At 33.9% G+C, this 22,950-nt stretch overlaps 11 non-coding genes across 11 annotated transcripts; 3 read left to right on the top strand and 8 right to left on the bottom strand.

The window, feature by feature from the left end:
* Positions 1–2,845: 2,845 nt before the first annotated feature.
* Positions 2,846–2,917, bottom strand: TRNAQ-UUG (transfer RNA glutamine (anticodon UUG)). The gene has a single exon. It is a non-coding gene; the product is annotated as a tRNA-Gln (tRNA).
* A 2,766-nt stretch (positions 2,918–5,683) lies between these two features.
* TRNAQ-UUG (transfer RNA glutamine (anticodon UUG)) lies at positions 5,684–5,755 on the bottom strand. Its single transcript has one exon. It is a non-coding gene; the product is annotated as a tRNA-Gln (tRNA).
* A 2,445-nt stretch (positions 5,756–8,200) lies between these two features.
* On the bottom strand, positions 8,201–8,272 carry TRNAQ-UUG (transfer RNA glutamine (anticodon UUG)). The gene has a single exon. It is a non-coding gene; the product is annotated as a tRNA-Gln (tRNA).
* A 2,445-nt stretch (positions 8,273–10,717) lies between these two features.
* TRNAQ-UUG (transfer RNA glutamine (anticodon UUG)) lies at positions 10,718–10,789 on the bottom strand. The gene has a single exon. It is a non-coding gene; the product is annotated as a tRNA-Gln (tRNA).
* Positions 10,790–12,337: 1,548 nt separating this feature from the next.
* TRNAQ-CUG (transfer RNA glutamine (anticodon CUG)) lies at positions 12,338–12,409 on the top strand. The gene has a single exon. It is a non-coding gene; the product is annotated as a tRNA-Gln (tRNA).
* Positions 12,410–13,234: 825 nt separating this feature from the next.
* On the bottom strand, positions 13,235–13,306 carry TRNAQ-UUG (transfer RNA glutamine (anticodon UUG)). The gene has a single exon. It is a non-coding gene; the product is annotated as a tRNA-Gln (tRNA).
* Positions 13,307–14,854: 1,548 nt separating this feature from the next.
* On the top strand, positions 14,855–14,926 carry TRNAQ-CUG (transfer RNA glutamine (anticodon CUG)). The gene has a single exon. It is a non-coding gene; the product is annotated as a tRNA-Gln (tRNA).
* An 825-nt stretch (positions 14,927–15,751) lies between these two features.
* Positions 15,752–15,823, bottom strand: TRNAQ-UUG (transfer RNA glutamine (anticodon UUG)). Its single transcript has one exon. It is a non-coding gene; the product is annotated as a tRNA-Gln (tRNA).
* A 1,548-nt stretch (positions 15,824–17,371) lies between these two features.
* TRNAQ-CUG (transfer RNA glutamine (anticodon CUG)) lies at positions 17,372–17,443 on the top strand. The gene has a single exon. It is a non-coding gene; the product is annotated as a tRNA-Gln (tRNA).
* An 825-nt stretch (positions 17,444–18,268) lies between these two features.
* On the bottom strand, positions 18,269–18,340 carry TRNAQ-UUG (transfer RNA glutamine (anticodon UUG)). The gene has a single exon. It is a non-coding gene; the product is annotated as a tRNA-Gln (tRNA).
* A 2,445-nt stretch (positions 18,341–20,785) lies between these two features.
* Positions 20,786–20,857, bottom strand: TRNAQ-UUG (transfer RNA glutamine (anticodon UUG)). The gene has a single exon. It is a non-coding gene; the product is annotated as a tRNA-Gln (tRNA).
* Positions 20,858–22,950: the final 2,093 nt, after the last annotated feature.

Raw genomic sequence — 22,950 nt, 5'->3', positions numbered from 1 at the left:
CCGTAATACAAAGTTTGACTCCTCAAGTTTTGTTTTAATGTATGCTTTGCAATTAAAAAGTTCCTTGTTCCCCTTATCAATAACAGTAGGATTTTAAAAAGTAATGTCGTGCATCAAGCCCCTGTGATGAGTTTGAGAAACCAGAGTGAGTTTGTAAAATCTCTCATTATTTTGTACCATTTAGTTTCCAGGTATTGTAAAAATTCTATTATTTGCTCACATCTAGTAAACTTTTAGAGTATAATCAATAAATTAATTTTTCACCCTACCGGTATTAGATATGTGATATTAATGAATACACTTGAAAGAAAATGATTTGGTCAAGAGTCATAAAATGGTCCCACCGAGATTTGAACTCGGATCATTGGATTCAAAGTCCTAACCATTACACCATGGAACCTCCCATGTGAAAGGAGTGCAAACTGCTGCAGCAATGTGGAAATGTCAAAGTTTTTAATATTCTACTGTCAAAGAGAAACTGAATTGGATTGCTTTCCTATTCTGGTAAACTTTTGCATATTGAACTATGTTGGGGAAGGATGTTGCCCAAAAGACTCAAATAACGTTATAACTCTGTTGAACAGCGGTATTTATGTGAGATAATATTTTTCAATGAAAGATAAGTTGCCCCCTGAGGCAAATCTCTTCTGTCAAAATGGAAAGCTCACCCTGGTACGGGAGGGTGGATGGTGTCGTGGTTAGCACTCTGGACTCTGAAAACAGGGATCTGAGTACAAATTTCAGTGGGACTTATCTGAACATTACAATTTTCTTTTCCATTCAGTTCTTAGAAGTTTTATTTGGAACAATATCACATTTACTTATAAACATGTAAAAATCAACCTGTACATATGTATCTCTGTATATATAGCTATATGTCTCTGTATATTTATAGGAACATATAAACATATAGATTATAAAAATAAATATAATTAGTGGAGGTGAAAATCATGAACAGTTGTTGCCTCTCAGCATTTGAAACATGAGTTTCTACTTCTTTCTCTTTTATATGTCCTGAAATTGAGATAGTCACTTTTTACTCATTATTGATCCAACAATACAGTTGATGTATACAAAGCATATCATATGATTTGTGAATAAAGTTCAAAAATGAGAATTTGATCAGTACCTGTCATGCCTCCGACCAAAATCTTATATTTTACGATTGGAGATCAACTGTTGTAAATCAGCATGAAAAACATTTTCTTTTCACGATTTCCATACTAATATAAAACAACATTTTTACTAGCTGAATGAGATCATCATTTGGGTTCCTCTATGTTTGATTGAAGAAAACTTCTCATTCAAAATGTGCTATTTTCGCCTTATCAATAGCGGGAAAGCTTAAAAAAGTGAGGCTGTGAATCACCCGTCTGAAATGCGTTTGAGAAAATCAGGATATGATTTTATAATGGCTAACTACTTTGTGAAGAAATTTGATGTCAAAGTATTGTAAAGTTTGTATTGATGTAAGTTGTTCAAGCTGATGGACATTTTGAAAGCATTCAATAATTGACTCTTTCAACCTACTGGTGTTGGATTTGAGCTATCAATGAACAAAGATGAAGAAATGGAAAAGCTCAAGAGTAATAAAAAAAGTCCCTCCAAGGTTTCAAATCGGATCATTGGATGCAAAGTCCAAATTGCCAACCATTGCTCTATCGAGCCACCCATGCAGGAGACAGAGACATTGCTTCAGTAGTCTGGAAATGTAGACTGTTTTATTATGCTACAGGCAAAGATGAACATTGTGATATAACTTTTATATTCAGATAAACATTTGAATATTTAACACTTTTATAGAGAATATAGCTGAAAAGAATCAAATCACATTAAATCTCTATCCACTATGACCATTCAAATGAGATATCTTTTTATCAATATAAGAGAAGGACATCACTGATGCGCTCTCTTTTGTCTCAATGGAAAAGGCACTCTTGTGTGAGAGGGTTCCATGGTGTAATGGTTAGCACTCTGGACTCTGAATCCAGCCATCCGAGATCAAATCTCGGTGGGACCTACTACAATTATGAGATTCACTGTTTAACTCATTTTTTAGAATTTGGTCTAGAAAAAACCTAATATCAATGTTTTATACTGATGCGTATGAACGCATAAGTATGTATAGATGCATACATAGCTTTATCCATCTAGATAGCTGTTAGACAATATGAACATATCAATTATTCATTAACATAAATATTGAAGCTGAACCTAGAAACTGTTCTTTCACATCCACATTGTAAACATGAGTTTATTTTCCTTTCTCATCTATATGGCCAGTAATGAGATAGTTCATTTTTGCTGATTTCTTAGCTGACAACATGCTGGACTTACACAGTGCATTTCATTGTGAATTTCTTTGAAAGTGAATTTCAGATGCACACCTTTGACATGTCTTTCAAAAGATTCAACTTTATTGGTTGTGGATTTACTGTTGAAAATCAGTGTGTAAAATCTTTGTACGTCTGAATTTCAAGATTATTATTCAAACTGCACATCTTCGGTCCCCGTAATACAAAGTTTGACTCCTCAAGTTTTGTTTTAATGTATGCTTTGCAATTAAAAAGTTCCTTGTTCCCCTTATCAATAACAGTAGGATTTTAAAAAGTAATGTCGTGCATCAAGCCCCTGTGATGAGTTTGAGAAACCAGAGTGAGTTTGGAAAATCTCTCATTATTTTGTACCATTTAGTTTCCAGGTATTGTAAAAATTCTATTATTTGCTCACATCTAGTAAACTTTTAGAGTATAATCAATAAATTAATTTTTCACCCTACCGGTATTAGATATGTGATATTAATGAATACACTTGAAAGAAAATGATTTGGTCAAGAGTCATAAAATGGTCCCACCGAGATTTGAACTCGGATCATTGGATTCAAAGTCCAAAGTGCTAACCATTACACCATGGAACCTCCCATGTGAAAGGAGTGCAAACTGCTGCAGCAATGTGGAAATGTCAAAGTTTTTAATATTCTACTGTCAAAGAGAAACTGAATTGGATTGCTTTCCTATTCTGGTAAACTTTTGCATATTGAACTATGTTGGGGAAGGATGTTGCCCAAAAGACTCAAATAACGTTATAACTCTGTTGAACAGCGGTATTTATGTGAGATAATATTTTTCAATGAAAGATAAGTTGCCCCCTGAGGCAAATCTCTTCTGTCAAAATGGAAAGCTCACCCTGGTACGGGAGGGTGGATGGTGTCGTGGTTAGCACTAGGCCTGGGCGGTAAATTCCGTTCCGCTCGCGGAATTTGCGGAATTTGCGTAATTTCGCGTTCCGCGGAGAACGCGAAATTGCTCAAAAGGCTGCTTTCCGCGATTTCGCGAAATTTTTGCTTGTTCGCGTTCTCAATATGCGTGTTCGCGAGATATTTCTCCCCGAGCACGCAAACAGCAATTGTGAACAGGGAAAAACATCGCGAACAAGCAATTCCGCGTGTTCGCGGAATTTCTGCGTGTTCGCGGAGATTTTTTACCGTTTCGCGGAGATTTGCGAAACGCAATTACGCAAATTACGCCCACCCCTAGTTAGCACTCTGGACTCTGAAAACAGGGATCTGAGTACAAATTTCAGTGGGACTTATCTGAACATTACAATTTTCTTTTCCATTCAGTTCTTAGAAGTTTTATTTGGAACAATATCACATTTACTTATAAACATGTAAAAATCAACCTGTACATATGTATCTCTGTATATATAGCTATATGTCTCTGTATATTTATAGGAACATATAAACATATAGATTATAAAAATAAATATAATTAGTGGAGGTGAAAATCATGAACAGTTGTTGCCTCTCAGCATTTGAAACATGAGTTTCTACTTCTTTCTCTTTTATATGTCCTGAAATTGAGATAGTCACTTTTTACTCATTATTGATCCAACAATACAGTTGATGTATACAAAGCATATCATATGATTTGTGAATAAAGTTCAAAAATGAGAATTTGATCAGTACCTGTCATGCCTCCGACCAAAATCTTATATTTTACGATTGGAGATCAACTGTTGTAAATCAGCATGAAAAACATTTTCTTTTCACGATTTCCATACTGATATAAAACAACATTTTTACTAGCTGAATGAGATCATCATTTGGGTTCCTCTATGTTTGATTGAAGAAAACTTCTCATTCAAAATGTGCTATTTTCGCCTTATCAATAGCGGGAAAGCTTAAAAAAGTGAGGCTGTGAATCACCCGTCTGAAATGCGTTTGAGAAAATCAGGATATGATTTTATAATGGCTAACTACTTTGTGAAGAAATTTGATGTCAAAGTATTGTAAAGTTTGTATTGATGTAAGTTGTTCAAGCTGATGGACATTTTGAAAGCATTCAATAATTGACTCTTTCAACCTACTGGTGTTGGATTTGAGCTATCAATGAACAAAGATGAAGAAATGGAAAAGCTCAAGAGTAATAAAAAAAGTCCCTCCAAGGTTTCAAATCGGATCATTGGATGCAAAGTCCAAATTGCCAACCATTGCTCTATCGAGCCACCCATGCAGGAGACAGAGACATTGCTTCAGTAGTCTGGAAATGTAGACTGTTTTATTATGCTACAGGCAAAGATGAACATTGTGATATAACTTTTATATTCAGATAAACATTTGAATATTTAACACTTTTATAGAGAATATAGCTGAAAAGAATCAAATCACATTAAATCTCTATCCACTATGACCATTCAAATGAGATATCTTTTTATCAATATAAGAGAAGGACATCACTGATGCGCTCTCTTTTGTCTCAATGGAAAAGGCACTCTTGTGTGAGAGGGTTCCATGGTGTAATGGTTAGCACTCTGGACTCTGAATCCAGCCATCCGAGATCAAATCTCGGTGGGACCTACTACAATTATGAGATTCACTGTTTAACTCATTTTTTAGAATTTGGTCTAGAAAAAAACTAATATCAATGTTTTATACTGATGCGTATGAACGCATAAGTATGTATAGATGCATACATAGCTTTATCCATCTAGATAGCTGTTAGACAATATGAACATATCAATTATTCATTAACATAAATATTGAAGCTGAACCTAGAAACTGTTCTTTCACATCCACATTGTAAACATGAGTTTATTTTCCTTTCTCATCTATATGGCCAGTAATGAGATAGTTCATTTTTGCTGATTTCTTAGCTGACAACATGCTGGACTTACACAGTGCATTTCATTGTGAATTTCTTTGAAAGTGAATTTCAGATGCACACCTTTGACATGTCTTTCAAAAGATTCAACTTTATTGGTTGTGGATTTACTGTTGAAAATCAGTGTGTAAAATCTTTGTACGTCTGAATTTCAAGATTATTATTCAAACTGCACATCTTCGGTCCCCGTAATACAAAGTTTGACTCCTCAAGTTTTGTTTTAATGAATGCTTTGCAATTAAAAAGTTCCTTGTTCCCCTTATCAATAACAGTAAGATTTTAAAAAGTAATGTCGTGCATCAAGCCCCTGTGATGAGTTTGAGAAACCAGAGTGAGTTTGTAAAATCTCTCATTATTTTGTACCATTTAGTTTCCAGGTATTGTAAAAATTCTATTATTTGCTCACATCTAGTAAACTTTTAGAGTATAATCAATAAATTAATTTTTCACCCTACCGGTATTAGATATGTGATATTAATGAATACACTTGAAAGAAAATGATTTGGTCAAGAGTCATAAAATGGTCCCACCGAGATTTGAACTCGGATCATTGGATTCAAAGTCCAAAGTGCTAACCATTACACCATGGAACCTCCCATGTGAAAGGAGTGCAAACTGCTGCAGCAATGTGGAAATGTCAAAGTTTTTAATATTCTACTGTCAAAGAGAAACTGAATTGGATTGCTTTCCTATTCTGGTAAACTTTTGCATATTGAACTATGTTGGGGAAGGATGTTGCCCAAAAGACTCAAATAACGTTATAACTCTGTTGAACAGCGGTATTTATGTGAGATAATATTTTTCAATGAAAGATAAGTTGCCCCCTGAGGCAAATCTCTTCTGTCAAAATGGAAAGCTCACCCTGGTACGGGAGGGTGGATGGTGTCGTGGTTAGCACTCTGGACTCTGAAAACAGGGATCTGAGTACAAATTTCAGTGGGACTTATCTGAACATTACAATTTTCTTTTCCATTCAGTTCTTAGAAGTTTTATTTGGAACAATATCACATTTACTTATAAACATGTAAAAATCAACCTGTACATATGTATCTCTGTATATATAGCTATATGTCTCTGTATATTTATAGGAACATATAAACATATAGATTATAAAAATAAATATAATTAGTGGAGGTGAAAATCATGAACAGTTGTTGCCTCTCAGCATTTGAAACATGAGTTTCTACTTCTTTCTCTTTTATATGTCCTGAAATTGAGATAGTCACTTTTTACTCATTATTGATCCAACAATACAGTTGATGTATACAAAGCATATCATATGATTTGTGAATAAAGTTCAAAAATGAGAATTTGATCAGTACCTGTCATGCCTCCGACCAAAATCTTATATTTTACGATTGGAGATCAACTGTTGTAAATCAGCATGAAAAACATTTTCTTTTCACGATTTCCATACTGATATAAAACAACATTTTTACTAGCTGAATGAGATCATCATTTGGGTTCCTCTATGTTTGATTGAAGAAAACTTCTCATTCAAAATGTGCTATTTTCGCCTTATCAATAGCGGGAAAGCTTAAAAAAGTGAGGCTGTGAATCACCCGTCTGAAATGCGTTTGAGAAAATCAGGATATGATTTTATAATGGCTAACTACTTTGTGAAGAAATTTGATGTCAAAGTATTGTAAAGTTTGTATTGATGTAAGTTGTTCAAGCTGATGGACATTTTGAAAGCATTCAATAATTGACTCTTTCAACCTACTGGTGTTGGATTTGAGCTATCAATGAACAAAGATGAAGAAATGGAAAAGCTCAAGAGTAATAAAAAAAGTCCCTCCAAGGTTTCAAATCGGATCATTGGATGCAAAGTCCAAATTGCCAACCATTGCTCTATCGAGCCACCCATGCAGGAGACAGAGACATTGCTTCAGTAGTCTGGAAATGTAGACTGTTTTATTATGCTACAGGCAAAGATGAACATTGTGATATAACTTTTATATTCAGATAAACATTTGAATATTTAACACTTTTATAGAGAATATAGCTGAAAAGAATCAAATCACATTAAATCTCTATCCACTATGACCATTCAAATGAGATATCTTTTTATCAATATAAGAGAAGGACATCACTGATGCGCTCTCTTTTGTCTCAATGGAAAAGGCACTCTTGTGTGAGAGGGTTCCATGGTGTAATGGTTAGCACTCTGGACTCTGAATCCAGCCATCCGAGATCAAATCTCGGTGGGACCTACTACAATTATGAGATTCACTGTTTAACTCATTTTTTAGAATTTGGTCTAGAAAAAACCTAATATCAATGTTTTATACTGATGCGTATGAACGCATAAGTATGTATAGATGCATACATAGCTTTATCCATCTAGATAGCTGTTAGACAATATGAACATATCAATTATTCATTAACATAAATATTGAAGCTGAACCTAGAAACTGTTCTTTCACATCCACATTGTAAACATGAGTTTATTTTCCTTTCTCATCTATATGGCCAGTAATGAGATAGTTCATTTTTGCTGATTTCTTAGCTGACAACATGCTGGACTTACACAGTGCATTTCATTGTGAATTTCTTTGAAAGTGAATTTCAGATGCACACCTTTGACATGTCTTTCAAAAGATTCAACTTTATTGGTTGTGGATTTACTGTTGAAAATCAGTGTGTAAAATCTTTGTACGTCTGAATTTCAAGATTATTATTCAAACTGCACATCTTCGGTCCCCGTAATACAAAGTTTGACTCCTCAAGTTTTGTTTTAATGAATGCTTTGCAATTAAAAAGTTCCTTGTTCCCCTTATCAATAACAGTAAGATTTTAAAAAGTAATGTCGTGCATCAAGCCCCTGTGATGAGTTTGAGAAACCAGAGTGAGTTTGTAAAATCTCTCATTATTTTGTACCATTTAGTTTCCAGGTATTGTAAAAATTCTATTATTTGCTCACATCTAGTAAACTTTTAGAGTATAATCAATAAATTAATTTTTCACCCTACCGGTATTAGATATGTGATATTAATGAATACACTTGAAAGAAAATGATTTGGTCAAGAGTCATAAAATGGTCCCACCGAGATTTGAACTCGGATCATTGGATTCAAAGTCCAAAGTGCTAACCATTACACCATGGAACCTCCCATGTGAAAGGAGTGCAAACTGCTGCAGCAATGTGGAAATGTCAACGTTTTTAATATTCTACTGTCAAAGAGAAACTGAATTGGATTGCTTTCCTATTCTGGTAAACTTTTGCATATTGAACTATGTTGGGGAAGGATGTTGCCCAAAAGACTCAAATAACGTTATAACTCTGTTGAACAGCGGTATTTATGTGAGATAATATTTTTCAATGAAAGATAAGTTGCCCCCTGAGGCAAATCTCTTCTGTCAAAATGGAAAGCTCACCCTGGTACGGGAGGGTGGATGGTGTCGTGGTTAGCACTCTGGACTCTGAAAACAGGGATCTGAGTACAAATTTCAGTGGGACTTATCTGAACATTACAATTTTCTTTTCCATTCAGTTCTTAGAAGTTTTATTTGGAACAATATCACATTTACTTATAAACATGTAAAAATCAACCTGTACATATGTATCTCTGTATATATAGCTATATGTCTCTGTATATTTATAGGAACATATAAACATATAGATTATAAAAATAAATATAATTAGTGGAGGTGAAAATCATGAACAGTTGTTGCCTCTCAGCATTTGAAACATGAGTTTCTACTTCTTTCTCTTTTATATGTCCTGAAATTGAGATAGTCACTTTTTACTCATTATTGATCCAACAATACAGTTGATGTATACAAAGCATATCATATGATTTGTGAATAAAGTTCAAAAATGAGAATTTGATCAGTACCTATCATGCCTCCGACCAAAATCTTATATTTTACGATTGGAGATCAACTGTTGTAAATCAGCATGAAAAACATTTTCTTTTCACGATTTCCATACTGATATAAAACAACATTTTTACTAGCTGAATGAGATCATCATTTGGGTTCCTCTATGTTTGATTGAAGAAAACTTCTCATTCAAAATGTGCTATTTTCGCCTTATCAATAGCGGGAAAGCTTAAAAAAGTGAGGCTGTGAATCACCCGTCTGAAATGCGTTTGAGAAAATCAGGATATGATTTTATAATGGCTAACTACTTTGTGAAGAAATTTGATGTCAAAGTATTGTAAAGTTTGTATTGATGTAAGTTGTTCAAGCTGATGGACATTTTGAAAGCATTCAATAATTGACTCTTTCAACCTACTGGTGTTGGATTTGAGCTATCAATGAACAAAGATGAAGAAATGGAAAAGCTCAAGAGTAATAAAAAAAGTCCCTCCAAGGTTTCAAATCGGATCATTGGATGCAAAGTCCAAATTGCCAACCATTGCTCTATCGAGCCACCCATGCAGGAGACAGAGACATTGCTTCAGTAGTCTGGAAATGTAGACTGTTTTATTATGCTACAGGCAAAGATGAACATTGTGATATAACTTTTATATTCAGATAAACATTTGAATATTTAACACTTTTATAGAGAATATAGCTGAAAAGAATCAAATCACATTAAATCTCTATCCACTATGACCATTCAAATGAGATATCTTTTTATCAATATAAGAGAAGGACATCACTGATGCGCTCTCTTTTGTCTCAATGGAAAAGGCACTCTTGTGTGAGAGGGTTCCATGGTGTAATGGTTAGCACTCTGGACTCTGAATCCAGCCATCCGAGATCAAATCTCGGTGGGACCTACTACAATTATGAGATTCACTGTTTAACTCATTTTTTAGAATTTGGTCTAGAAAAAACCTAATATCAATGTTTTATACTGATGCGTATGAACGCATAAGTATGTATAGATGCATACATAGCTTTATCCATCTAGATAGCTGTTAGACAATATGAACATATCAATTATTCATTAACATAAATATTGAAGCTGAACCTAGAAACTGTTCTTTCACATCCACATTGTAAACATGAGTTTATTTTCCTTTCTCATCTATATGGCCAGTAATGAGATAGTTCATTTTTGCTGATTTCTTAGCTGACAACATGCTGGACTTACACAGTGCATTTCATTGTGAATTTCTTTGAAAGTGAATTTCAGATGCACACCTTTGACATGTCTTTCAAAAGATTCAACTTTATTGGTTGTGGATTTACTGTTGAAAATCAGTGTGTAAAATCTTTGTACGTCTGAATTTCAAGATTATTATTCAAACTGCACATCTTCGGTCCCCGTAATACAAAGTTTGACTCCTCAAGTTTTGTTTTAATGAATGCTTTGCAATTAAAAAGTTCCTTGTTCCCCTTATCAATAACAGTAAGATTTTAAAAAGTAATGTCGTGCATCAAGCCCCTGTGATGAGTTTGAGAAACCAGAGTGAGTTTGTAAAATCTCTCATTATTTTGTACCATTTAGTTTCCAGGTATTGTAAAAATTCTATTATTTGCTCACATCTAGTAAACTTTTAGAGTATAATCAATAAATTAATTTTTCACCCTACCGGTATTAGATATGTGATATTAATGAATACACTTGAAAGAAAATGATTTGGTCAAGAGTCATAAAATGGTCCCACCGAGATTTGAACTCGGATCATTGGATTCAAAGTCCAAAGTGCTAACCATTACACCATGGAACCTCCCATGTGAAAGGAGTGCAAACTGCTGCAGCAATGTGGAAATGTCAACGTTTTTAATATTCTACTGTCAAAGAGAAACTGAATTGGATTGCTTTCCTATTCTGGTAAACTTTTGCATATTGAACTATGTTGGGGAAGGATGTTGCCCAAAAGACTCAAATAACGTTATAACTCTGTTGAACAGCGGTATTTATGTGAGATAATATTTTTCAATGAAAGATAAGTTGCCCCCTGAGGCAAATCTCTTCTGTCAAAATGGAAAGCTCACCCTGGTACGGGAGGGTGGATGGTGTCGTGGTTAGCACTCTGGACTCTGAAAACAGGGATCTGAGTACAAATTTCAGTGGGACTTATCTGAACATTACAATTTTCTTTTCCATTCAGTTCTTAGAAGTTTTATTTGGAACAATATCACATTTACTTATAAACATGTAAAAATCAACCTGTACATATGTATCTCTGTATATATAGCTATATGTCTCTGTATATTTATAGGAACATATAAACATATAGATTATAAAAATAAATATAATTAGTGGAGGTGAAAATCATGAACAGTTGTTGCCTCTCAGCATTTGAAACATGAGTTTCTACTTCTTTCTCTTTTATATGTCCTGAAATTGAGATAGTCACTTTTTACTCATTATTGATCCAACAATACAGTTGATGTATACAAAGCATATCTTATGATTTGTGAATAAAGTTCAAAAATGAGAATTTGATCAGTACCTGTCATGCCTCCGACCAAAATCTTATATTTTACGATTGGAGATCAACTGTTGTAAATCAGCATGAAAAACATTTTCTTTTCACGATTTCCATACTAATATAAAACAACATTTTTACTAGCTGAATGAGATCATCATTTGGGTTCCTCTATGTTTGATTGAAGAAAACTTCTCATTCAAAATGTGCTATTTTCGCCTTATCAATAGCGGGAAAGCTTAAAAAAGTGAGGCTGTGAATCACCCGTCTGAAATGCGTTTGAGAAAATCAGGATATGATTTTATAATGGCTAACTACTTTGTGAAGAAATTTGATGTCAAAGTATTGTAAAGTTTGTATTGATGTAAGTTGTTCAAGCTGATGGACATTTTGAAAGCATTCAATAATTGACTCTTTCAACCTACTGGTGTTGGATTTGAGCTATCAATGAACAAAGATGAAGAAATGGAAAAGCTCAAGAGTAATAAAAAAAGTCCCTCCAAGGTTTCAAATCGGATCATTGGATGCAAAGTCCAAATTGCCAACCATTGCTCTATCGAGCCACCCTTGCAGGAGACAGAGACATTGCTTCAGTAGTCTGGAAATGTAGACTGTTTTATTATGCTACAGGCAACGATGAACATTGTGATATAACTTTTATATTCAGATAAACATTTGAATATTTAACACTTTTATAGAGAATATAGCTGAAAAGAATCAAAGCACATTAAATCTCTATCCACTATGACCATTCAAATGAGATATCTTTTTATCAATATAAGAGAAGGACATCACTGATGCGCTCTCTTTTGTCTCAATGGAAAAGGCACTCTTGTGTGAGAGGGTTCCATGGTGTAATGGTTAGCACTCTGGACTCTGAATCCAGCGATCCGAGTTCAAATCTCGGTGGGACCTACTACAATTATGAGATTCACTGTTTAACTCATTTTTTAGAATTTGGTCTAGAAAAAACCTAATATCAATGTTTTATACTGATGCGTATGAACGCATAAGTATGTATAGATGCATACATAGCTTTATCCATCTAGATAGCTGTTAGACAATATGAACATATCAATTATTCATAAACATAAATATTGAAGCTGAACCTAGAAACTGTTCTTTCACATCCACATTGTAAACATGAGTTTATTTTCCTTTCTCATCTATATGGCCAGTAATGAGATAGTTCATTTTTGCTGATTTCTTAGCTGACAACATGCTGGACTTACACAGTGCATTTCATTGTGAATTTCTTTGAAAGTGAATTTCAGATTCACACCTTTGACATGTCTTTCAAAAGATTCAACTTTATTGGTTGTGGATTTACTGTTGAAAATCAGTGTGTAAAATCTTTGTACGTCTGAATTTCAAGATTATTATTCAAACTGCACATCTTCGGTACCCGTAATACAAAGTTTGACTCCTCAAGTTTTGTTTTAATGAATGCTTTGCAATTAAAAAGTTCCTTGTTCCCCTTATCAATAACAGTAAGATTTTAAAAAGTAATGTCGTGCATCAAGCCCCTGTGATGAGTTTGAGAAACCAGAGTGAGTTTGTAAAATCTCTCATTATTTTGAGCCATTTAGTTTCCAGGTATTGTAAAAATTCTATTATTTGCTCACATCTAGTAAACTTTTAGAGTATAATCAATAAATTAATTTTTCACCCTACCGGTATTAGATATGTGATATTAATGAATACACTTGAAAGAAAATGATTTGGTCAAGAGTCATAAAATGGTCCCACCGAGATTTGAACTCGGATCATTGGATTCAAAGTCCAAAGTGCTAACCATTACACCATGGAACCTCCCATGTGAAAGGAGTGCAAACTGCTGCAGCAATGTGGAAATGTCAAAGTTTTTAATATTCTACTGTCAAAGAGAAACTGAATTGGATTGCTTTCCTATTCTGGTAAACTTTTGCATATTGAACTATGTTGGGGAAGGATGTTGCCCAAAAGACTCAAATAACGTTATAACTCTGTTGAACAGCGGTATTTATGTGAGATAATATTTTTCAATGAAAGATAAGTTGCCCCCTGAGGCAAATCTCTTCTGTCAAAATGGAAAGCTCACCCTGGTACGGGAGGGTGGATGGTGTCGTGGTTAGCACTCTGGACTCTGAAAACAGGGATCTGAGTACAAATTTCAGTGGGACTTATCTGAACATTACAATTTTCTTTTCCATTCAGTTCTTAGAAGTTTTATTTGGAACAATATCACATTTACTTATAAACATGTAAAAATCAACCTGTACATATGTATCTCTGTATATATAGCTATATGTCTCTGTATATTTATAGGAACATATAAACATATAGATTATAAAAATAAATATAATTAGTGGAGGTGAAAATCATGAACAGTTGTTGCCTCTCAGCATTTGAAACATGAGTTTCTACTTCTTTCTCTTTTATATGTCCTGAAATTGAGATAGTCACTTTTTACTCATTATTGATCCAACAATACAGTTGATGTATACAAAGCATATCATATGATTTGTGAATAAAGTTCAAAAATGAGAATTTGATCAGTACCTGTCATGCCTCCGACCAAAAGCTTATATTTTACGATTGGAGATCAACTGTTGTAAATCAGCATGAAAAACATTTTCTTTTCACGATTTCCATACTAATATAAAACAACATTTTTACTAGCTGAATGAGATCATCATTTGGGTTCCTCTATGTTTGATTGAAGAAAACTTCTCATTCAAAATGTGCTATTTTCGCCTTATCAATAGCGGGAAAGCTTAAAAAAGTGAGGCTGTGAATCACCCGTCTGAAATGCGTTTGAGAAAATCAGGATATGATTTTATAATGGCTAACTACTTTGTGAAGAAATTTGATGTCAAAGTATTGTAAAGTTTGTATTGATGTAAGTTGTTCAAGCTGATGGACATTTTGAAAGCATTCAATAATTGACTCTTTCAACCTACTGGTGTTGGATTTGAGCTATCAATGAACAAAGATGAAGAAATGGAAAAGCTCAAGAGTAATAAAAAAAGTCCCTCCAAGGTTTCAAATCGGATCATTGGATGCAAAGTCCAAATTGCCAACCATTGCTCTATCGAGCCACCCATGCAGGAGACAGAGACATTGCTTCAGTAGTCTGGAAATGTAGACTGTTTTATTATGCTACAGGCAAAGATGAACATTGTGATATAACTTTTATATTCAGATAAACATTTGAATATTTAACACTTTTATAGAGAATATAGCTGAAAAGAATCAAATCACATTAAATCTCTATCCACTATGACCATTCAAATGAGATATCTTTTTATCAATATAAGAGAAGGACATCACTGATGCGCTCTCTTTTGTCTCAATGGAAAAGGCACTCTTGTGTGAGAGGGTTCCATGGTGTAATGGTTAGCACTCTGGACTCTGAATCCAGCGATCCGAGATCAAATCTCGGTGGGACCTACTACAATTATGAGATTCACTGTTTAACTCATTTTTTAGAATTTGTTCTAGAAAAAACCTAATATCAATGTTTTATACTGATGCGTATGAACGCATAAGTATGTATAGATGCATACATAGCTTTATCCATCTAGATAGCTGTTAGACAATATGAACATATCAATTATTCATTAACATAAATATTGAAGCTGAACCTAGAAACTGTTCTTTCACATCCACATTGTAAACATGAGTTTATTTTCCTTTCTCATCTATATGGCCAGTAATGAGATAGTTCATTTTTGCTGATTTCTTAGCTGACAACATGCTGGACTTACACAGTGCATTTCATTGTGAATTTCTTTGAAAGTGAATTTCAGATGCACACCTTTGACATGTCTTTCAAAAGATTCAACTTTATTGGTTGTGGATTTACTGTTGAAAATCAGTGTGTAAAATCTTTGTACGTCTGAATTTCAAGATTATTATTCAAACTGCACATCTTCGGTCCCCGTAATACAAAGTTTGACTCCTCAAGTTTTGTTTTAATGAATGCTTTGCAATTAAAAAGTTCCTTGTTCCCCTTATCAATAACAGTAAGATTTTAAAAAGTAATGTCGTGCATCAAGCCCCTGTGATGAGTTTGAGAAACCAGAGTGAGTTTGTAAAATCTCTCATTATTTTGTACCATTTAGTTTCCAGGTATTGTAAAAATTCTATTATTTGCTCACATCTAGTAAACTTTTAGAGTATAATCAATAAATTAATTTTTCACCCTACCGGTATTAGATATGTGATATTAATGAATACACTTGAAAGAAAATGATTTGGTCAAGAGTCATAAAATGGTCCCACCGAGATTTGAACTCGGATCATTGGATTCAAAGTCCAAAGTGCTAACCATTACACCATGGAACCTCCCATGTGAAAGGAGTGCAAACTGCTGCAGCAATGTGGAAATGTCAAAGTTTTTAATATTCTACTGTCAAAGAGAAACTGAATTGGATTGCTTTCCTATTCTGGTAAACTTTTGCATATTGAACTATGTTGGGGAAGGATGTTGCCCAAAAGACTCAAATAACGTTATAACTCTGTTGAACAGCGGTATTTATGTGAGATAATATTTTTCAATGAAAGATAAGTTGCCCCCTGAGGCAAATCTCTTCTGTCAAAATGGAAAGCTCACCCTGGTACGGGAGGGTGGATGGTGTCGTGGTTAGCACTCTGGACTCTGAAAACAGGGATCTGAGTACAAATTTCAGTGGGACTTATCTGAACATTACAATTTTCTTTTCCATTCAGTTCTTAGAAGTTTTATTTGGAACAATATCACATTTACTTATAAACATGTAAAAATCAACCTGTACATATGTATCTCTGTATATATAGCTATATGTCTCTGTATATTTATAGGAACATATAAACATATAGATTATAAAAATAAATATAATTAGTGGAGGTGAAAATCATGAACAGTTGTTGCCTCTCAGCATTTGAAACATGAGTTTCTACTTCTTTCTCTTTTATATGTCCTGAAATTGAGATAGTCACTTTTTACTCATTATTGATCCAACAATACAGTTGATGTATACAAAGCATATCATATGATTTGTGAATAAAGTTCAAAAATGAGAATTTGATCAGTACCTGTCATGCCTCCGACCAAAAGCTTATATTTTACGATTGGAGATCAACTGTTGTAAATCAGCATGAAAAACATTTTCTTTTCACGATTTCCATACTAATATAAAACAACATTTTTACTAGCTGAATGAGATCATCATTTGGGTTCCTCTATGTTTGATTGAAGAAAACTTCTCATTCAAAATGTGCTATTTTCGCCTTATCAATAGCGGGAAAGCTTAAAAAAGTGAGGCTGTGAATCACCCGTCTGAAATGCGTTTGAGAAAATCAGGATATGATTTTATAATGGCTAACTACTTTGTGTAGAAATTTGATGTCAAAGTATTGTAAAGTTTGTATTGATGTAAGTTGTTCAAGCTGATGGACATTTTGAAAGCATTCAATAATTGACTCTTTCAACCTACTGGTGTTGGATTTGAGCTATCAATGAACAAAGATGAAGAAATGGAAAAGCTCAAGAGTAATAAAAAAAGTCCCTCCAAGGTTTCAAATCGGATCATTGGATGCAAAGTCCAAATTGCCAACCATTGCTCTATCGAGCCACCCATGCAGGAGACAGAGACATTGCTTCAGTAGTCTGGAAATGTAGACTGTTTTATTATGCTACAGGCAAAGATGAACATTGTGATATAACTTTTATATTCAGATAAACATTTGAATATTTAACACTTTTATAGAGAATATAGCTGAAAAGAATCAAATCACATTAAATCTCTATCCACTATGACCATTCAAATGAGATATCTTTTTATCAATATAAGAGAAGGACATCACTGATGCGCTCTCTTTTGTCTCAATGGAAAAGGCACTCTTGTGTGAGAGGGTTCCATGGTGTAATGGTTAGCACTCTGGACTCTGAATCCAGCGATCCGAGATCAAATCTCGGTGGGACCTACTACAATTATGAGATTCACTGTTTAACTCATTTTTTAGAATTTGTTCTAGAAAAAACCTAATATCAATGTTTTATACTGATGCGTATGAACGCATAAGTATGTATAGATGCATACATAGCTTTATCCATCTAGATAGCTGTTAGACAATATGAACATATCAATTATTCATTAACATAAATATTGAAGCTGAACCTAGAAACTGTTCTTTCACATCCACATTGTAAACATGAGTTTATTTTCCTTTCTCATCTATATGGCCAGTAATGAGATAGTTCATTTTTGCTGATTTCTTAGCTGACAACATGCTGGACTTACACAGTGCATTTCATTGTGAATTTCTTTGAAAGTGAATTTCAGATGCACACCTTTGACATGTCTTTCAAAAGATTCAACTTTATTGGTTGTGGATTTACTGTTGAAAATCAGTGTGTAAAATCTTTGTACGTCTGAATTTCAAGATTATTATTCAAACTGCACATCTTCGGTCCCCGTAATACAAAGTTTGACTCCTCAAGTTTTGTTTTAATGAATGCTTTGCAATTAAAAAGTTCCTTGTTCCCCTTATCAATAACAGTAAGATTTTAAAAAGTAATGTCGTGCATCAAGCCCCTGTGATGAGTTTGAGAAACCAGAGTGAGTTTGTAAAATCTCTCATTATTTTGTACCATTTAGTTTCCAGGTATTGTAAAAATTCTATTATTTGCTCACATCTAGTAAACTTTTAGAGTATAATCAATAAATTAATTTTTCACCCTACCGGTATTAGATATGTGATATTAATGAATACACTTGAAAGAAAATGATTTGGTCAAGAGTCATAAAATGGTCCCACCGAGATTTGAACTCGGATCATTGGATTCAAAGTCCAAAGTGCTAACCATTACACCATGGAACCTCCCATGTGAAAGGAGTGCAAACTGCTGCAGCAATGTGGAAATGTCAAAGTTTTTAATATTCTACTGTCAAAGAGAAACTGAATTGGATTGCTTTCCTATTCTGGTAAACTTTTGCATATTGAACTATGTTGGGGAAGGATGTTGCCCAAAAGACTCAAATAACGTTATAACTCTGTTGAACAGCGGTATTTATGTGAGATAATATTTTTCAATGAAAGATAAGTTGCCCCCTGAGGCAAATCTCTTCTGTCAAAATGGAAAGCTCACCCTGGTACGGGAGGGTGGATGGTGTCGTGGTTAGCACTCTGGACTCTGAAAACAGGGATCTGAGTACAAATTTCAGTGGGACTTATCTGAACATTACAATTTTCTTTTCCATTCAGTTCTTAGAAGTTTTATTTGGAACAATATCACATTTACTTATAAACATGTAAAAATCAACCTGTACATATGTATCTCTGTATATATAGCTATATGTCTCTGTATATTTATAGGAACATATAAACATATAGATTATAAAAATAAATATAATTAGTGGAGGTGAAAATCATGAACAGTTGTTGCCTCTCAGCATTTGAAACATGAGTTTCTACTTCTTTCTCTTTTATATGTCCTGAAATTGAGATAGTCACTTTTTACTCATTATTGATCCAACAATACAGTTGATGTATACAAAGCATATCATATGATTTGTGAATAAAGTTCAAAAATGAGAATTTGATCAGTACCTGTCATGCCTCCGACCAAAATCTTATATTTTACGATTGGAGATCAACTGTTGTAAATCAGCATGAAAAACATTTTCTTTTCACGATTTCCATACTAATATAAAACAACATTTTTACTAGCTGAATGAGATCATCATTTGGGTTCCTCTATGTTTGATTGAAGAAAACTTCTCATTCAAAATGTGCTATTTTCGCCTTATCAATAGCGGGAAAGCTTAAAAAAGTGAGGCTGTGAATCACCCGTCTGAAATGCGTTTGAGAAAATCAGGATATGATTTTATAATGGCTAACTACTTTGTGAAGAAATTTGATGTCAAAGTATTGTAAAGTTTGTATTGATGTAAGTTGTTCAAGCTGATGGACATTTTGAAAGCATTCAATAATTGACTCTTTCAACCTACTGGTGTTGGATTTGAGCTATCAATGAACAAAGATGAAGAAATGGAAAAGCTCAAGAGTGATAAAAAAAGTCCCTCCAAGGTTTCAAATCGGATCATTGGATGCAAAGTCCAAATTGCCAACCATTGCTCTATCGAGCCACCCATGCAGGAGACAGAGACATTGCTTCAGTAGTCTGGAAATGTAGACTGTTTTATTATGCTACAGGCAAAGATGAACATTGTGATATAACTTTTATATTCAGATAAACATTTGAATATTTAACACTTTTATAGAGAATATAGCTGAAAAGAATCAAATCACATTAAATCTCTATCCACTATGACCATTCAAATGAGATATCTTTTTATCAATATAAGAGAAGGACATCACTGATGCGCTCTCTTTTGTCTCAATGGAAAAGGCACTCTTGTGTGAGAGGGTTCCATGGTGTAATGGTTAGCACTCTGGACTCTGAATCCAGCCATCCGAGATCAAATCTCGGTGGGACCTACTACAATTATGAGATTCACTGTTTAACTCATTTTTTAGAATTTGGTCTAGAAAAAACCTAATATCAATGTTTTATACTGATGCGTATGAACGCATAAGTATGTATAGATGCATACATAGCTTTATCCATCTAGATAGCTGTTAGACAATATGAACATATCAATTATTCATTAACATAAATATTGAAGCTGAACCTAGAAACTGTTCTTTCACATCCACATTGTAACCATGAGTTTATTTTCCTTTCTCATCTATATGGCCAGTAATGAGATAGTTCATTTTTGCTGATTTCTTAGCTGACAACATGCTGGACTTACACAGTGCATTTCATTGTGAATTTCTTTGAAAGTGAATTTCAGATGCACACCTTTGACATGTCTTTCAAAAGATTCAACTTTATTGGTTGTGGATTTACTGTTGAAAATCAGTGTGTAAAATCTTTGTACGTCTGAATTTCAAGATTATTATTCAAACTGCACATCTTCGGTCCCCGTAATACAAAGTTTGACTCCTCAAGTTTTGTTTTAATGAATGCTTTGCAATTAAAAAGTTCCTTGTTCCCCTTATCAATAACAGTAAGATTTTAAAAAGTAATGTCGTGCATCAAGCCCCTGTGATGAGTTTGAGAAACCAGAGTGAGTTTGTAAAATCTCTCATTATTTTGTACCATTTAGTTTCCAGGTATTGTAAAAATTCTATTATTTGCTCACATCTAGTAAACTTTTAGAGTATAATCAATAAATTAATTTTTCACCCTACCGGTATTAGATATGTGATATTAATGAATACACTTGAAAGAAAATGATTTGGTCAAGAGTCATAAAATGGTCCCACCGAGATTTGAACTCGGATCATTGGATTCAAAGTCCAAAGTGCTAACCATTACACCATGGAACCTCCCATGTGAAAGGAGTGCAAACTGCTGCAGCAATGTGGAAATGTCAAAGTTTTTAATATTCTACTGTCAAAGAGAAACTGAATTGGATTGCTTTCCTATTCTGGTAAACTTTTGCATATTGAACTATGTTGGGGAAGGATGTTGCCCAAAAGACTCAAATAACGTTATAACTCTGTTGAACAGCGGTATTTATGTGAGATAATATTTTTCAATGAAAGATAAGTTGCCCCCTGAGGCAAATCTCTTCTGTCAAAATGGAAAGCTCACCCTGGTACGGGAGGGTGGATGGTGTCGTGGTTAGCACTCTGGACTCTGAAAACAGGGATCTGAGTACAAATTTCAGTGGGACTTATCTGAACATTACAATTTTCTTTTCCATTCAGTTCTTAGAAGTTTTATTTGGAACAATATCACATTTACTTATAAACATGTAAAAATCAACCTGTACATATGTATCTCTGTATATATAGCTATATGTCTCTGTATATTTATAGGAACATATAAACATATAGATTATAAAAATAAATATAATTAGTGGAGGTGAAAATCATGAACAGTTGTTGCCTCTCAGCATTTGAAACATGAGTTTCTACTTCTTTCTCTTTTATATGTCCTGAAATTGAGATAGTCACTTTTTACTCATTATTGATCCAACAATACAGTTGATGTATACAAAGCATATCATATGATTTGTGAATAAAGTTCAAAAATGAGAATTTGATCAGTACCTGTCATGCCTCCGACCAAAATCTTATATTTTACGATTGGAGATCAACTGTTGTAAATCAGCATGAAAAACATTTTCTTTTCACGATTTCCATACTAATATAAAACAACATTTTTACTAGCTGAATGAGATCATCATTTGGGTTCCTCTATGTTTGATTGAAGAAAACTTCTCATTCAAAATGTGCTATTTTCGCCTTATCAATAGCGGGAAAGCTTAAAAAAGTGAGGCTGTGAATCACCCGTCTGAAATGCGTTTGAGAAAATCAGGATATGATTTTATAATGGCTAACTACTTTGTGAAGAAATTTGATGTCAAAGTATTGTAAAGTTTGTATTGATGTAAGTTGTTCAAGCTGATGGACATTTTGAAAGCATTCAATAATTGACTCTTTCAACCTACTGGTGTTGGATTTGAGCTATCAATGAACAAAGATGAAGAAATGGAAAAGCTCAAGAGTGATAAAAAAAGTCCCTCCAAGGTTTCAAATCGGATCATTGGATGCAAAGTCCAAATTGCCAACCATTGCTCTATCGAGCCACCCATGCAGGAGACAGAGACATTGCTTCAGTAGTCTGGAAATGTAGACTGTTTTATTATGCTACAGGCAAAGATGAACATTGTGATATAACTTTTATATTCAGATAAACATTTGAATATTTAACACTTTTATAGAGAATATAGCTGAAAAGAATCAAATCACATTAAATCTCTATCCACTATGACCATTCAAATGAGATATCTTTTTATCAATATAAGAGAAGGACATCACTGATGCGCTCTCTTTTGTCTCAATGGAAAAGGCACTCTTGTGTGAGAGGGTTCCATGGTGTAATGGTTAGCACTCTGGACTCTGAATCCAGCCATCCGAGATCAAATCTCGGTGGGACCTACTACAATTATGAGATTCACTGTTTAACTCATTTTTTAGAATTTGGTCTAGAAAAAACCTAATATCAATGTTTTATACTGATGCGTATGAACGCATAAGTATGTATAGATGCATACATAGCTTTATCCATCTAGATAGCTGTTAGACAATATGAACATATCAATTATTCATTAACATAAATATTGAAGCTGAACCTAGAAACTGTTCTTTCACATCCACATTGTAACCATGAGTTTATTTTCCTTTCTCATCTATATGGCCAGTAATGAGATAGTTCATTTTTGCTGATTTCTTAGCTGACAACATGCTGGACTTACACAGTGCATTTCATTGTGAATTTCTTTGAAAGTGAATTTCAGATGCACACCTTTGACATGTCTTTCAAAAGATTCAACTTTATTGGTTGTGGATTTACTGTTGAAAATCAGTGTGTAAAATCTTTGTACGTCTGAATTTCAAGATTATTATTCAAA

Source organism: Triturus cristatus, chromosome 5_2, assembly GCF_964204655.1.
Source record: "Triturus cristatus chromosome 5_2, aTriCri1.1, whole genome shotgun sequence".
In the NCBI taxonomy this organism is placed as follows: Eukaryota; Metazoa; Chordata; class Amphibia; order Caudata; family Salamandridae; genus Triturus; species Triturus cristatus.
The sequence above is the reverse complement of the archived record's forward strand: the minus strand, read 5'-3'. Positions and strand labels throughout refer to the sequence as shown.